The 16,226-nt window shown below is 44.0% G+C and overlaps 1 protein-coding gene and 2 non-coding genes across 8 annotated transcripts in view; 2 read left to right on the top strand and 1 right to left on the bottom strand.

Annotated features, from left to right (window-relative positions):
* Positions 1-6,616: 6,616 nt before the first annotated feature.
* On the top strand, positions 6,617-6,689 carry TRNAK-UUU (transfer RNA lysine (anticodon UUU)). The gene has a single exon. It is a non-coding gene; the product is annotated as a tRNA-Lys (tRNA).
* Positions 6,690-6,950: 261 nt separating this feature from the next.
* TRNAK-UUU (transfer RNA lysine (anticodon UUU)) lies at positions 6,951-7,023 on the bottom strand. The gene has a single exon. It is a non-coding gene; the product is annotated as a tRNA-Lys (tRNA).
* Positions 7,024-9,436: 2,413 nt separating this feature from the next.
* The window catches only part of MDM4 (MDM4 regulator of p53), a 151,906-nt gene continuing 145,116 nt past the window's right edge, over positions 9,437-16,226 (top strand). For all 6 annotated transcript variants that reach the window (XM_084853240.1, XM_084853241.1, XM_084853239.1 and 3 more), the window contains exon 1: positions 9,437-9,607. The gene's annotated coding sequence lies outside the window, so the exon portion shown is untranslated. The remainder of the gene's footprint in view (positions 9,608-16,226) is intronic.

Genomic DNA, 16,226 nt, shown 5'->3' on the forward strand with positions numbered 1-16,226 from the left:
TAGTGGAGAAAACTAACGACTGCACTGAAGAGTAAAAAAATAATTTTTAAAAAAAGGCTACGATCCCATTCACACTTACCTGGGAGTAAGTCCCATTGAATTCAGTGGAATTTACTTCTGAGTAGCCATGTCTAGAATTGCTCGGTAAGAGTAGTTTGCGGACCATGAAGCCTGTAGTCTGAAATGCACAGAAACGACATTAGATTTGTATTGGATTGTTGCTTCCAGCTTCCAGGACTCACTTAACAGCATACTAATTGCCTGAGAGTAGAAAGCTGGAGAACTCTGCTGTCCCATCCCCATCAGGATTAGAAATGATGATCCCTTCTTAAAGACAAGTGGGACCTGCATTGCAGAGTGCTCCCTGTTCAGGATCCCAGCCATACCATTTCATTCTCCTTCCCCACCCTGTTTCTCTTCCAACAGTCAGTGTTCTGTAGTCACTGAACATGCTCAGTCTGCATTGGATTTTTTTGGAATTCCCTCCTTCTTAGGACTTTTTCCCCCTAAATATTTTTTTTTTATACTATTACAAACTTCAGTGTTCCTCCAAGCCTCTTTCCCGTGGATGTTGCAGCTCTGACTACAGAAGCAACGGCACGCCTAGCCTGAACGCTGGAAATAGAGGGAATGGTTCATTTCCTAGCTCTTTGTGTCCATATTAGCCTATGATATCTTTCAAGAGATGGAGCAGGCCACACAAAATGAAAGATGCGTCCAGGCATTTGCCCTTTCTCTTCTTATTTTGGGTTCTCTGGCACAATTCCCAATTACTGGCTGAATGACAGCAGAAGTAAAATAATTTCATTTTTAACCTGGCAAATTATATAGACAATATAGTAATCCACTACGTCAGTGGTGCAAATTTAATAGTGCAGCAAAGGGCTTATTGCAATCACAGTATAATCCTGGGTAATAGTCCCATTGTTATGATGTAAAATAATAACTTGGCAAATAGGTCAGTGGTGCCTAAGCATCACTATAGCCCCTTATTACCCTACACAGCCTTTTTCAGTTTCCAGAACGGGTATGACAAACACAACAATATTGCATAGCTACAAAAAGCATTGTTCTATTGTTGTTTAAAGCATACTTGCTATTGTTCTTTACTGCCTCCAGAAACCCTTTATTTCTTGAATTAATATTTTTGAATATCTGTCTATTTATCTATTTTAGCATAGACAGAAAATCTATAGATGACAGACAGACAGACCACAGAGTTGAGGCGGGGGGGGGGGGCTTGTGGGGTTACATATCAACCCCCCCCAAAGAGGAAATGCATCACCAAAAAAGAGGACATAGATTTGCACAAAATGTGCATGTCCTAAACTATATGTATAAATCCAATTTATACAAATTTATATACAGTGGGTATTTAATTTATATGCAGAGTACATCATGAGAAACACTGGGTTGGATGAATCACAGGTCGGAATTAAGATTGCCCGGAGAATTATCAACAACCTCAGATACGCAGATGATACCACCCTAATGGCAGAAAGCGAAGAGGATCTAAAGAGCCTCTTGTTGAGGGTGAAAGTGGAGAGTGCAAAAGCTGGTTTGAAACTCCACATTAAAAAAACGAAGATCATGGCATCTGGCCCCATCACTTCCTGGCATATAGAAGGGGAAGAAATGGAAGCAGTGACAGATTTTACTTTCTTGGGCTCCAAGATCACTGCAGACGGTGACTGTAGCCATGAAATTAAAAGACGCTTGCTCCTTGGGAGGAAAGCTATGGCAAACCTAGACAGCATAGTAAGAAGCAGAGACATCACCTTGCCGACAAAGGTCCGTATAATCAAAGCTATGGTTTTCCCAGTAGCAACGTATGGCTGGACTATAAGGAAGGCTGAGCGCCGAAGAATTGATGCTTTCGAACTGTGGTGCTGGAGAAGACTCTTACGAGTCCCCTGGACTGCAAGGAGGTCAAATCAGTCAATCCTAAAGGAAATCAACCCTGAGTGTTCATTGGAAGGACAGATACTTAACCTTGAAGCTCAAATATTTTGGCCACCTAATGGGAAGAGAAAAGTCACTGGAAAAGACTCTGGTGCTGGGAAAGATGGAAGGCAAAAGGAGAAGTGGATGGCAGAGGATGAGATGGCTAGATAGCATCACCGATGCAATGAATATGAACTTGAGCACACTCCGGGAGAGAGTGCAGGACAGGAAGGCCTGGCATGCTATGGTCCATGGGGTCACAAAGAGTTGGACACGACTGAATGACTGAACAACAAATATACAGTGGGGAAGATTATCCAGGTTACTTACGTGCTTATTTGGCCTGCTGTCCAGGTGGTAACTGCTAATGGGCAACTTCAAGGCCCCTGCTCACCCTGAACAGCCCTACAAATAGATGATGCTTTCAAATAGAGCAGGGGCTCCCTCCAATGGTGCCTGCAATGCTCTTCACTCCTTGACCCTTTCAAAAAAAAAAAATTAATAAAAAATTGAAAAATGTTAGGGCGCCAGGTTCTCCTTCCTGTCCCTGAACCTGCCGGTGATCAGCTATTCAGCGGGCAGGAAGAGAAAGTAAGGCAAAGGGGAGAGAGAGTGCGAGGCTAGAGGCTGGGAGTGGGAGTGGGATGAAACAGTGAGATAAAGGGGTGAGTGGGAGAGAAGGAGCAAGGCTAGGGGCTAGGAAGGGGGAGAAAGAAGGCTAGGGAAGAAGAAAGGAGAGAAATAGCAAGGAGTGGGGTTGGGGGAGAGAAATAGTGAGGCTAGAGCCTGGGAGCTGAGAGAGAGAGAGCACGCACGCACGCAAAGGGGAAAAGTCTGTGTGGATGGGAACAGATTGGGCAGCCCAGGAAACAGCTCTTTCCATCCCTCCCCCCAGCCTTTAGCCTCACTATTTCTCTCTCCCTACCCCACTTCTTGACTAGCCAGGCCTCCACAACAGCCATTATGTAACTAGCCACATCCTCTATGGGAACCATTTTGTGGTGGTGCCCACAGTAGTTTCTCAAATTCCCAAATGTGTCCATGGGCCCAAAAAAGGTTGGGGACCCCTGAAATAGAGGATTTTCCTTTGTAAAACAGAACATAGCCACCCTACTTGTAGGCCATCTGGTCAACCCCCCTGCTCAATGCTGAATATCCAGAGCTAGAGCCTCCCCAACAGATGCATGTCCCACTTCTGCCTGAAGGGCACCAGAGAGGGAAGAGATAGATAACATCTGTTATTTTGAACATAGCTCCTGAAAGATGGACAATCCATATGAACAGCTGGCAATTCTACTCCCAGGCAAACAGCTGCATGTCTTTTGATTGAAAAATCCTGATGTTTTATCTTTATTTTATTGGTGCTATTCCCAGACAAGTGCCAGTGGACTAATATTACAAACTGCTCCCTCCGACTATGTAATCAATGAGGGAGTGAGTAGAACTGTTGCTGATGAGATTATTTAGTGATTATGCCTCCTGTTAGAAAGGCAGTTTAGCAGAGAAAGAAACAAAAGGCAAAACAGAATGCGTGTTTACCAGTCCCACATGCACACAAGGCTATCTTACTTTATCCTACTTTAGTGAAGAAAAGGCTATCTACACACAAGGCTATCTACTATCCTACTTTAGTGAAGAAAAGGTAAAATACTTTTACTCACAAAGGTTCTTGCATATAAAATGCAGGTGCAGTATAGAGTTTCAAAAAGAGTTTGTTCAGTCAATTTTGTGTTTAATTACACCTGCAGGAGTGAGAGAGCAAACACAGGTGCTTCTAGCAATGGTGGAAGTTGCGGGGTGGGGAAGGGAGGAGCAAAAGAAGAAATCACAGGAAACCACATTGTAGGCTACAGAGATCCTAAGGCTAGTTGTGATCAAAATTATATGAATTAAGTAACTGCAACAATGCCCCCTCCAGTAAATTGCAGACAAGATTGAAAGATTCCCAACAGTTATGGGGGTGGGGAATGCTAATGCTACTGTTCACAATTACTACTACTTTTTATTGAGTTGGATTGAGCACTCCACTGTAAAAGTAAAGCACATACACTTTTTAAAGCCTACTTAAATGGCAGTGTAGCATGCAAGGAGGAATAAAAGGTAACCTTACTGCTTTTCCAGCTTAAATAACAAAGCAAAAGTAATGCTGGGTAAGAACACAGCACTGAAAATATCAACAGTTTTTTAAAAAGTTCACAAAATAGCAGAAAGAAATAGAAAAATACAGCACTACTAGTGTGTAAATGTAATATCCCCATGAGAGAAGTGAAACCTGGAAGGGAGTTGTAGAGATTTTGTGTAACAAGTGGGCAACAACGGCATTTTTGGTGCTAAAAAGCCTTTGTAGCCTTCACTGTCTCAAGGGCTCAGAATGGGAAATAGCAGTAGAGTAGTGGGACCTACCACAAAATGGTATAATGTGGAATGTTTCTGTTTAGGGTTCCAGCCAGCAGGTACCAAGTGAGGCTCCTAGGGGAGGGTGTTTCAAAAATGGGGTGGGGCATTACTGAAAAGGCCCTTTCTCTGGTAGCTACCTGCCATGCCTCAGATGGCAAAGGAAGATCCACCCAAGGGCCTTTTCAGTAATGCCCCATTAAATGTAATCCTCCATTCAGTAATCCTCCATTAAAGGCAACATAGAAATTATTTTAGATATTAGTTATTATCCACTGAAGATCTGAATGTATGGGCAGTCACATCTGTCCTTCAAATGCTTAGCATCTTATTCTCATGAATGACTAGGATTGACTTTTTTAGGGTTTCAGTCCCCAGAATCTTTAGAAGTGTGTGTATGTCTGTGTGTGTATGGTGGGGTAGGCAACCTGGTGCCCTCCAGATGTTTTGGACTACATCTCCCATCAGCCCCCATCAGGGACTTTGCAATTTTGCATGGCTGTCAGATGAGCAATATGAAATAGAGGGGAGGTGTTGGAGACTGAATGCTGCTGGTCAGCCATGTGCCTTTGCACTTAACTGCCCACTGTGGGCATTATGGTGAGACCATGCTGGAAGCTAGCACCATTCCTATATTTTGGCTTTCTGTCTGCATCCTTTCCCCAGAGGCCTTAAAACACTTTTTGAAGACCACTGTGTGTGCATACTCATTTCTTTCTCTTTAGATCTGCCGTTTCTTGGCTAGGGGCAAAAATTGTCCCTGACAAATAAAGCAAGGTATTTTCTTAACTTGGACAGAAAGAACTCAATAAGTTTATCTTGATTTATGCAGATGGCTTTCCACAGGATAATGTTTGCAAAGTAGGGTGGTCATATGTCCTACTTTAGAGAGGACAGTCCTCTATTTGAAGGCACTCTCTGTTTGAAGGGCTGTCCAGTCCAAGTCAGTAAACAACCATAAAAAGAAAGATCCGGGCCTTAATGTTGCCATCAACAGCAACCTGAATAGCAGACTGAGCTATTAGGTGAATAGGTGACACAGGTCACCTGGTCACTCTCTTCCCCACTAGGGCAAGATGTACTGTATTTCTAATTATAGTAATTATTTCTGGATCTGGATCTATACCCATAAATTAGCATATGCTAATTTTATACAAATCGATATCCCCTTTCATCATTTTTCTTGGTGATGCTTTTTCTCTTTTTGGGTGATGCAGAAGTGGCCACCAGATTATCAAGTCTTTTAAAAAAATAAAACCCCAACCCCTGCAAGCTGCTTCTTCCTGTCTATTCCAGTGCTTGGGCAGGGTCCATTCAAACCGGTGAATTCCCCTGTACTTGATTTTGTGACCCATCCGATTTTTGTCAGGTTGATATCCATCCCACCCCGCCGCTCCCATTCCCCCTTAAATATACGTAGGTGCCGCCAAAGGGAGTTTGAGCTGAGTTTTAGCAAAGTTACTTGCGAGAGCTTAATTTCTGAAACGGCAGATGCTGGGGCTCCAGTCTTCTTGGAAATCGCCACCCCAGCTTCTGTCTTGAAATCCTCCATCCCTGATCCCAGGCGTTCGGGGCCTGATTGTGGCTATTCAGTGATGAGGAGAGAAAAAACACTCTTCACATGCTCCACGGCACTGTCGCTTTTTTATTATTACGTCAGTAGCCTAACTCTTTAATATCCCGACAGCTTCCGAGGCTCACCATGTCGAGCTTTGGCTCAGATTAAGGTCGGCGAGCTGGCAGGGTAACTGGCCCAGGAGGAAGCAGTTGCGTGCCGGGATTCGATTAACAATACATTCACAATATACCCTTTAAAAGCAGGATTGACATTAGTAAGTAAAGGCACAGAGCCCCGACTGGCTAAGCGTTCTGAACCAAGATACTTTAATCAGCTGTTGCGTTTTTGAAAGAATGAAATGCCACGTGGCAGTCATTTCATTGTTGCACCGTAGGAGCGGAACCTTAGAGTATATACGACCCCCCCCCACACACACACGCACGCACCAAGGGGGGGATATATATATATATTTTTAAGACAGTAACTCCTTCTTACTGCAGCGCTTTTTATGCCCTCCCCCACAGAATCAGAGATTAAAAAACGAGGTAGGAAGGAAAGATCACTGTAGCAAGAAATTAACCAAAGCAGCAAGCGACCCTCATTTATACCCAGCACACATGAAAAGGGGGTGGGCATACTCAGACCGCGAATAATTGCTAGGATGAATATCTGTGTACTGTTAAAGATCATCTACACTATGGAAACAAAAGTCTGTAGAGCGCCCGGATAGCTCAGTCGGTAGAGCATCAGACTTTTAATCTGAGGGTCCAGGGTTCAAGTCCCTGTTCGGGCGTCTGTGATTTTTAATAGAAAATTTCAATCCCAAATTCTGTGGAAGGACAGAGTGCTGATTTTAATGGCGAAATTAAGTTAGAAGTATCCTTTGCGACAAATACATATATTTTCAAACGCCCGCAAAAAATAGCTTCTAATTTAATACCCCTTTTTAGCATAGACAGCACAAAGGTTCCTCCATTGAGAATCAGATTGCAGCAAGAAAGAAACGAACGAGCAATTTGAAACAGCGTATTTAATAAAAGCAAAAAATGGAACCCGCCCGAACAGGGACTTGAACCCTGGACCCTCAGATTAAAAGTCTGATGCTCTACCGACTGAGCTATCCGGGCTCCACGCTGGGTTAGGCCACTGTGGCGCTATATAAAAGAAACTGCAGCGTAGTGTGCAACGTGTTATTCGCTTCCTTCTCACCGGAATAGCCAATCAGAGCACCGGAGCATAGCATTTCTTGCAAAGGAATGGCTGCAGCCTCGCTCCTCGCAGCCTTCCAAGTGTGGGAAAGAAGAGGTCAGTTTTGCATTGCTTAAGACACGCATATAGTTGTAGTCACGTATGGCGGAGGTTAGGATGTGTGCAGTGGCTCGGGGTTATTCACGCCCGCGCTGTGGCTGGGGAGCAAAGGCAATTTTGCACGTGAAGGTTAGGGAAAGCGCGTAGCGACTGGGGACACAAACAGGAGGAAAGGGTTAGCAAAGCCACCGCCAATTTGCACACGCTGGAAGGACGGTGGCAGCGCTCCGCATTGCACGGTAGTGGAGCGGGGTCAGCAGTGAATCGGCGGCATGCGCGAGACATGGCGTAGCCCAGTGGAGGCTGGTGGCTCCGATTTCGGTGGGGCTATGGCTCCATTTTGGGTTTCAGTCAGAATTCTGAACTAACCACCCAAGGTGCTGAACCCATTTTGGTGGATAGTGCTCAGCACCTTGGATAGTTCCTTTAGAGTTCTGGCTGGTTCCGACAAACCCAGAATGGTTTTATAGCCCCACCAAAATCGGAGCCACCAGCCTCCACTGATGTCTTTTGTAAGCAGCTCTACACGGGGCGAGCCCGCCGCACGCCCTGCTGGGAGCGGTCCTGTTGGGCGAGACTCTGTTCTGGCCCTGCTGCGCCCACAGGGCCGAGCTTTTCAGGGGGCGAAGAGATCTAAAAAGAGCAGCCGGGTCACACAGCCTTCATTCACTTCCATTTTCAGTGGGAATCCTCCATATGCTGGGCGAGACTGGTGGAAGTGCGGAGCAAATGTAGTTTCTTTTTCAGAAAACAAGGCGGGGTACAGGCTTCTTTAGACCTTTGAAATAATCAACCCTTTAAGCGCAGCATGTTTTTTTGTTCATTCACTTGTATGGATCTCCCCCCTCATTGGTTGGTGGAATAGAATCCTGGGGATTTTCTAGATCAGGGGTGGGCAGAAGGCAGATCTGAATCTACTGCCACAACTTTATTAGGACCAACCAACATTCCACAGGACTCTTCATCGGGCTTGTTCATTTTGGTTGGTCCTAATAAAGGTATTGCCCAAATGTGGAGGTTCGATTTTTTTTTTTTCTCATGGACCAGTGCAGCTGTCTTTGATGTTTTCCCTCTGCCTCTACTGGTAGATCTCTGGATGATTTGCAGTAGATCAGCACTTATTCCTGACTCCTAGATGCTAACAATAGCAGGAACAAATCTTCAAAAGGCTAAGGAAGATACATGTTTCCATGTCTGAGCTGAAGTAAAGGTTTTATGCAAGAGGGGAAAGGCTCACTAAACGTTTATTGAAATATGCTTTGACATTATAGATATGCTGTTAGCTTCAACTACATAGAATAAACAGGCCAGTCTCTACACAAAAGAATGGACAGAAATTTGACATCGGAAATAGCAATATTCAGAAACTGGGGGGCATTTCAGTCTCCCCGAACACACTATCACTGATCTTAAGGTGGCCATTCTTGAACAAAGGAACTTCAGGCAGACCTCAACACAGAACAGCTGAGCTACAATTCACCGAGAGGTTCAACTCGATCTCCTGTTGGCTGAAGAGGGACGAAGGGTGTATGTTTGTTTTGCTTTAATCACAGCTCCTGTGTTCATCAGCTCACCAGTGCTAAGATATTTGTGTTACCACCCAACAACCGTCTTGTGAATGGCCACTTTCAATAAGTGCACTTACTGTTTGTCCTTCCTACATTTCATTTCCCTCTGACTATTTACAATCCCCACCTCACCATGTATGTATACTTGTAACTGAGGATAGCATTTTATGCATCTGATGAAGTGGTTGTTGTCGTTCAGTCGTGTCCGACTCTTCGTGACCCCATGGACCATAGCACGCCAGGCCTTCCTGTCCTGCGCTCTCTCCCGGAGCGTGCTCAAGTTCATATTCATTGCATCCGTGATGCTATCTAGCCATCTCATCCTCTGCCGTCCCCTTCTCCTTTTGCCTTCAGTCTTTCCCAGCATCAGGGTCTTTTCCAGGGAGTTTTCTCTTCGCACTGATGAAGTGGACTAGTCTTTAAAGGTGCCCTAAGCCCCTATATTATTTCTGATTTTCTTATCTCTGCAGTTTCTCTGTCCCAGCTGAGATCCTTGTCTCCATGGGAATGCTTTCCACGGTAGGGCTTTCTTTCAATTGATCTCTATGGTTCTTTTGAATCCCTAGAATGGGCAGCGGATAGACAAGCCACGGCTTTAATTAAAAACTGTTCAGGACCGGAAGTTTAGATTGAGTAGAGAAGAAGTTTCCTGTCTCTATGGCCTGGGCGGAAGTATGCGGGTATCCATGTTGACTGACAGGGGAAATAAAGGCCTGCTGTCGTGCCGCCGTTACTAAAATGGAGGCAGCGAAGAGGCGGCGCAGGTGGTGCTAAAACGACCCAGTTTTCCTCCACTTTCAGGAAGAGTTGCTGGGAGCCATGGTGCTATTTTAGGGTGAGTCCTTGGTTGGCGAGGTCTTGAGTCCTGGTAGCTTCTCCTTAGGCAGCCTGAGAGGGTTAGGTGTGCCGCAAGGCAGGTACCGAGGGATGCTAAAAAGGAGAGCTGCGCAGGAGTTTCAATACACGTAAGTTAAAAGGGAGAAGCGTGAGGGATATTTTACGTGGAATAGCCTTTTGGTAGAGTAATTTGGCGGGCATGGAGGAGGAGGAAGAAGAAAGCGGAAGGAAAGTCAGCGAGGGCTGGTAGTCGGGTTACCAGGTTTTGAATTGGCCGCTTTAAAAGCCACTTGACCTGCAGCAGTTTGTGAGATTAATTCTCGTCTCCATGCTGTGAAAAGCCTTACCTGCTGTTTTGTGCGCCTATCAAACGGCTATTGAAGGCGCGAGGACAGGCTGGCTTCCCCTCCCCCCACTCCCTTTTCCTGGCCAGTTGGCAACTCTAGATGCTAAATTCGGCGCGGGGGCAAATAACGGAGCAGCTGGCACAAGCCTTTATGCCATGCTTTGCTTTCTGGTAGAGCGTAAGGCTGTGATAGAAGCAGGGTGAAGTGAATGTTCCCGGCTGTGGGAGGCGACACGTACTAGGTTTTGGAGAGGGAAAGCCCAGCGGCTGAAGATCAACTTACACGTGCCCGTTTTGGTGGCAGGGGTGGATACTTTTGACTGACTTTTTCTGTTTAAGGGAAGAAAACCCCCTAAAGTGAGTTCTTAAGAGAACTGAATGTCATTACTGGAATCCTTGCTGTAACCATTCACTAGTCTGGAAAGCAAATTAAGAGGTTTTGCGTTTAAATGACTTGCATTGGGGCTCCTGTTCAGCTCCCAGTTTGCTGAACCGAAAACTTGGAGGTATTTCTCAAAATAAAGTTCATCAAGCTTAAACACTTTTTAAAAAGTGTGTTCCCTTTGATCATGTGGAGTTCATACTGCTGTCTCTTATGTAGGCTGCCATCAATGAGGCAGTGAGCTTTGTCCGCAGTAGCCTTGTTCAGACTTGATTAGGTTCGACCTTTAAAAATTCTCTACCTTGTTCACTTAAAACTGAAGTCGGCTTTGACAGTGTGGAAAAATGGTTGGAGAACGTGCTTAAAAGTTTTAGAGGGAAAGTTAAAAGAGGCGGAACTGCGCAGGTCCTTACATCATTGCCTGCGCTGTAATTCTTACGTAAGATGCTGAAATGAATGCTGATGAATGACGGCCAGGATCTGTTGGTTTAGTTGCCCTGGCTAGCGATTTCAAGTAAAGCTTAAACGAGGAAGTATTTTCTAAGAGATTAGTAATGTTTTAAAATATGGACAACTAAGAATGCAGCTTTGTACACATGTAATGAGCAAATACTGTTCTCCAAGTGTGGAGTCTTATTTAGCCAAGACAGCACTATCCACGCAGAAGAGGGAAGTATTGACAGACTCAGGGAAATCCCATGGTTTGAAGAAGTAGAAGAAAAACCTTAGGGCGGGGAAAACTGGGGTGGGTGGAATGGATAAACCTCCAGAACATCTCCGTGTGATCTGAGCAGGTTCAGTGATCACAGAATGCTGATAGGCTTTTTGGAGAGGGGAAGCTGGAAAATCAGGAGGGGCAGAGACCTGTGTAGTGTATCCTGGAAGAGAGCATGGCTGTCTGGAACCCTGAATGTTGTGATGCATTCCACATCACAACATTTTGTTGCAGATTCCCTTGTCAAATGCATAATTCCCGATAGTCTGTGTTGTGTTTGAAATTTCCTGCCTTATCATAAACAACTTAAATGAATACTTGTTGATAATGCCAAACTACAGCAATATGGCAGCCCCCCCTGCCCCCCCCCGGATATGTTGCTGCTGCCAATATTGTTTGGCTGGAAAAATGACCATGTTAAGGAACTTAATATGGATAATTGCACCTTGCTGACAGATTATAAATTCTAGAAATATTGGTGCCAAATGTGATGGGTAATAAATGATAACATGAGACCTAAATAGATTGTTACGGTCCTCTTGGTCCATAGACCAAGATTAAATCAGTGTCTTATAATAATTCTATCATGGTGAAGTCCTAGGAGTGCATCAAAGATAACTTTCATTGTGTACAGGTATTTTTTTGCAAAACAATTGCATAATGTTTTGAAGTGACTCCACTATATCCAGCTTAATAGTCCCATTGCTAATGACAGTGGTAGCTATGCTAAGCAGATACGGTTGAGATGACGTCTTGGTTTTTAGCTGGTGCTGATAAAGAATAGATACATGTCATTGAAATATATAGATATCTCAGTGTGAACTGGAAATAATATGTAGTAACAGCGAAAATGAAGGTGCCCTGGGAATCTGTGGAAGAAAGTTGAACTCTTGAAATAGATGAGTGGTTGCCAGCCTATCATGCACAGTTCTTTGGGTTCCAAACACTTATTAGCATATCAATATTTTTCAGTACCTTTTTTCTCTTAAATTTAAATAATATGAGGAATGAACGTGCTACTACCTTTAAATTAAAAATTTCTACATAACTTTGAAATAACATTAAGGGAGCAATCCTATCTAGATAGAACTCGGAGGCAATAACCTATCCAAAGCAGGGCAGGAGAAGCACGGAGGGGTTTGTTCCATCCACTCTTCTTCTGCCCTGCTTTTTTGGCTACAGAGCCGATTGTGGCTGTCTAGCCACGGGAGGATGGAGCGGGGGAGGAGGCTGCTGTGCGACACATAGGATGTGTCATACAGGCAGTTACGATCTCCCCGCCCCAGAACGCCCCCAGCCATGCCCCTTTCCAAGTGCTCTGCGCTCCTCTTGCAAGGATGAGGCAGTTCTGTGCTGCCTCCAAGGCAGTGCGGAAGTAGGGGGAGGTCGGTTCTCCAGGAACCGACCTCAGAGCGCAGGCTCCAGTGTCAGTTCCCAGAAAACAGCATATCCTATGGCAGTCTAGCTGCTGTCTAGCGGCCATAGGATTGCTCCCAAAGTGTGCTTTATTTTTCCTCCTCAAATATTTCAGGTCAAATACTTGTGTATTGAGACAAAAAATATCATAGGTTAATTTTTTTTAGCTTTATTTACTAAATGCAATTAAAATAAATATGCTCAATTGGATCACTCCCCAGAGTACCAGAACATTTTCTGATGCAGATTAGCCTAATTTCAAAACCAAAATTAATGCATAAATGGCTACATAGAGTGGTGCACTCCTGTAAGTGTAGCTCTGCAGATCATTTACATCTGCCTTTAAGTAGGCTAGCCTACTGTCATTCCAAACAAGACTACATTGTGGCTGCTAGTCTTGTTTGGGTCCCAAGTCAGTGATACATATTGAATTTGTGAGAATTCATAGCAAAACATGGCTAATATGTTTTTCTTCTGAAGTCATGCTCATTTCAGTGGGATTATCTTCATGCCCCATTGAAATAGACTTCTGAACAAAATCGTAAGAGCATAAGAAGAGCCATGCTTGATCAAACTAAAGGCCTATGTAATCCAGCATCCTGTGGGAAGCCTACAAGCAGGAAATGAATGCAGTAGCACCCTCCTGCTGATGTTCCCTGGCAACTGGTATACAAAGGCATATTGCCTCTGATATTGGAAGTAATATATAGCCATCGTGACTAGCAGCCATTGATATCTTATCCTCTAAGTCATTTGGGAATGAGTATACGTAGTATTGTGGACCAAAAATCTCAAGAGTTTGGGCTGGTTAATTTGATTGTACAGCTCACCATGGCATATTTAAGCCAGGGTGGGCTGCAGCACATGCGGGTTGCCATTTTGAATATTCAGTACCCAGCCGCAGCTTGTTGTGTTGTGTGAACCCAGGTACCATGGGTTATGCTAAGTTTAAACAACCCTTGCATAATCCATTGTCTGTCAGGTTATATGGGGGTTGCTCATAGCATATGACAGGCTGCACACAACACAATTTGCACAACATGACAAATTGCGGCTGAGTATTGAATATGCAAATTGAATATGCCACAGCCTGCTGTGGCTTAAACAACCCATAGTGTTGATCCAACAAACCAGGTCTCTGTCTGGATTTTTCTTCCTCAGTGAGTAAAGGAAATGAATTGAAATGCTTAAATCATGGTCTTTGGGGTTTAATGATTTTGGGTTAGTTCAGATATAACACCAAATCATGGCTTGTGCTAATAGTACTGATATTCCAGATTGACAGGCAAGCCCGTGACTGTGAGCATCTCTACACCAGCCTAAAATCCCGCATTTAAAATTGGGCTTTCTGCTTCCGTTTTAAATGCAGGATCACAATGGACTCCCTTTATATGTGCCTCCTCCCCCCACCTTTTCCCCCTATCTGAATCTTCCAGATGTTTCGAACGAAGATGATCAGGGGACTGGAAACAAAGCCCTATGAGGAGAGACTGAAAGAACTGGGCGTGTTTAGCCTTGAGAAGAGAAGGCTGAGGGGACATATGATAGTGCTTTTCAAGTACTTGAAAGGTTGTCACAGAGAGGAAGGCCAGGATCCCAGAATGCAGGACATGGAATAATGGGCTCAAATTACAGGAAGCCAGATCCCGGCTGAACATTAGGAAAAACTTCCTGACTGTTAGAGCAATACGACAATGGAACTAATTACCTAGGGAGGTAGTGGGCTCTCCCACACTGGAGGCATTCAAGATGAGGCTGGACAGGGATCAGGGATCAGGTGTCAGGGATGCTTTGACTTGGATTCCTGAATTGAGCAGGGGGTTGGACTCGATGGTCTTATAGGCCCCTTCCAACCCTCCTATTCTATAATTCATTAAAGAGCTGCTAGATGGCGCTGTGGTCTAGGTCCTCTTATTGCAGCTTTTCCTTTTTCATGTGGGAACTCAAGAGGAACTCAAGTGCTGTAATTTGATAGTTCATTATCTCCTGTCTTTTAAAAAATGGAATAAAGGTCATTTAGTGCAGGAGACACCCTGGAGGTTAACGACAACATCTAAAGGACCCACAAACTTCTGTGAGTGAGCAATCTCGATAGGAAGCTAAAAGCTCCATGTGAAGAAGCCCTGTGTTTCACTTGTATTCCCTTTCCCCCCATCTTTTCTGAAAATCCTTAGATACAATTCTAAATCATGCCTTCCATAGGGTGGAGCAGTGTCTCAAACCATGACTTTTCATTTTGGATGGCTATATATTACCTCCATTATCAGGCGCTGCATGCCTATGTATGCAAGTTGCTGGGAACATGAGCGGGAGGGTGGTATTGCACTCATCTCCTTCTTGTGGGCTTCCTATGGGCATCTGGTTGGCCACTTCAGCATTATGTCTGCAGTGAGCCTGTGTCCTGTTAGTCCATACCAAAATTCTGCTGCCTGGTTTTGTCTTACAATTTTCTGTCTGAATATATTTTCTGCTGATATTTTCTACTTTGCTTCTGTGGGGGCAAATATGTGGATTGGCTTTAGAGATCAGGCTCTTATTGTACTCAGTTTCTTGGGTGAATTACATGTCCTTTGACTAGCCAGGCCTCTATGGCAGCCATTATGTGACTAGCCACATCCTTTGGGGGATCCATTTTGTGGTGGTGCCCACTGCAGTTTCACAAATTCCCAAATCTGCCCACAGGTCCAAAAAGGGTTAGGGACCCTTGGGCTAGACGGACCAAATGTCTGACTTTGTATATTCAACTAATAGTAGAATTGAAGTGGAGCGTCAAGTCCCATGTAACAAGAATTAATGAAATTAATTCTCTAGGACAGCCTTCTCCAACCTGGTGCCTTCCAGATATTTTGGACTTGAACTCCCCTCAACCCCAGCTAATGTGGCCGATTAGTGGTTTCTCTTTGTGTGGTGGTTTCAGTGCTCCAACTAGCAAGTCTTCTAGTTCCTTCCTTAAGACTCATAACTATTTCTTCAGTGCAATATATTCATGGGTAAGAAATTTAGGAAGTTGAACCCAGATTGCTTAGAAAAGACATCTAAAAATCTATATTTTATGACAGAGCAGGTAGGTTTTAGTATTGCTTGCTAAACTATTATTGCTGAGCACTCTTCTTGGTCTTTCAGGCTGCTGATATGTGATAGACCTTAATTCGAGATTCATGGAGCTCTTGAGGTTGCAGTTTGAATTCACCCCTATCTACAGTAAAATCAAAGTTGTGGTGAACACAGTTGCAGGAATGGTTGTGAAGTATGTTAGATAGGACCCATCTTCTAGTTGAGTGAAGTGATGTCAGTGCTCATATCAGGGGTCAACAAACAGTGCCAGAATTTGATAGCCAACCATTGTTTTCCACAAGCCAGCTATAAAGTCCAACCTCACCACAATATTACTTTAACAGTAAGGTAATTTCTGTTAGACCTTATTTCTATTTCTATTATTAACAATTTCTGTGTTAATAAAAGGAAATCTGTTTTTTTTTTCATTATTTTACATTTTGTAAACAGTATGAGTTTGGATTCGTAATGGGACTGAGAATGCCCATCACTGAAACACCCTGGATTTTTGATATGAAAAACCTTTAGTAGGAATTCAATAACAAATCAGATTTCAGTTTTTTAAGGTACCACAAGACTGTTTATGACTGCTTGTGCTACCCTTATCTGATAGTGTGTGCCAAACATGGCATTTTTCTAATGATGCTGCATGAGGAGCACTGGCAACGTAGCACTATTGGGAGCTGTCTGGGACTTAAAGAAAT

The sequence above is a fragment of the Heloderma suspectum genome, chromosome 4 (genome assembly GCF_057233095.1).
Source record: "Heloderma suspectum isolate Gila_16-S chromosome 4, 16-S_ref, whole genome shotgun sequence".
Lineage (NCBI taxonomy): Eukaryota > Metazoa > Chordata > Lepidosauria > Squamata > Helodermatidae > Heloderma > Heloderma suspectum.